At 43.3% G+C, this 834-nt stretch overlaps 1 non-coding gene across 1 annotated transcript; it reads right to left on the bottom strand.

Annotated features, from left to right (window-relative positions):
* Positions 1-561: 561 nt before the first annotated feature.
* Positions 562-633, bottom strand: TRNASTOP-UCA (transfer RNA opal suppressor (anticodon UCA)). Its single transcript has one exon. It is a non-coding gene; the product is annotated as a tRNA-Sec (tRNA).
* Positions 634-834: the final 201 nt, after the last annotated feature.

Here is an 834-nt window from a genome sequence, read left to right as displayed (position 1 = left end):
CAGGGAACTTGGGGCCTACATTTTTCTCTTCCCCTTTGTATAGGAACCTTAATACTTATGGCCAGGCATGTGACCTCTGACTTCTAAGTCCCTTTTCAGTTTCTTTCAAGGGACACTTTGGAGGAGAGACTTTGGACTGGGAATGAAGGTCACACTAGCTCCTGTTGCCAGGCTAGAATTATTTTAAGGGAAAGAGGCCTCTTTTATTTTTTTCTTCCACAGGCTCCTTTCCAAAGCATTGTTTGTAGCTATTGTGTCTAAAAAAAATGGAAATGACTGACTTTAAGTCTGACCCTTGCAAAAGGTCTAAATCTGTCCTGGGAACTGGGGTTACAAGAGAAAACAAGCCCAGGCAAAGAATTTATAGTCTCACAGGTTCCAAAGACAAGTAAACGTTCTGTCTAACACAGATTTGAAGGCATTTATTTTTTCCTTAGAAAGCTTCCAGGGGTCCCCAGGATAAAGTTTCTAGCACAGTGTACAGGGCTTTTCTTTTTCTTTTTTTTTTTTTCTTGTCTTTGTTTTTGTTTTGGCCACACTGTGTAGCTTGCAGAATCTTAGTTCCCTGACTGGTGATTGAACCCAGACCCCTGGCACTGAAAGCCCGAGTCCTAACCACTGGACCACCAGGGAATTCCCTGTAGGGCTTTTCAAGAACCGATCCACCCAGGTTTCCAAACTCATCTCCTCCATCCACAAGTTTTCTACAGACCCTCTGACGATTTTGTGTTACTCCCTTTGGCTTGTGTGATGATTAATTTTAGGTGTCAGTTTGTCTGGGCTAAGGGATGCCTCGGTAGCTGGTAAAACATTATTTCTGGGCGTGTCTCTGAG

Source organism: Neophocaena asiaeorientalis, unplaced genomic scaffold (assembly GCF_003031525.2).
Source record: "Neophocaena asiaeorientalis asiaeorientalis breed wild unplaced genomic scaffold, Neophocaena_asiaeorientalis_V1.1 scaffold523, whole genome shotgun sequence".
In the NCBI taxonomy this organism is placed as follows: domain Eukaryota; kingdom Metazoa; phylum Chordata; class Mammalia; order Artiodactyla; family Phocoenidae; genus Neophocaena; species Neophocaena asiaeorientalis.
The sequence above is the reverse complement of the archived record's forward strand: the minus strand, read 5'-3'. Positions and strand labels throughout refer to the sequence as shown.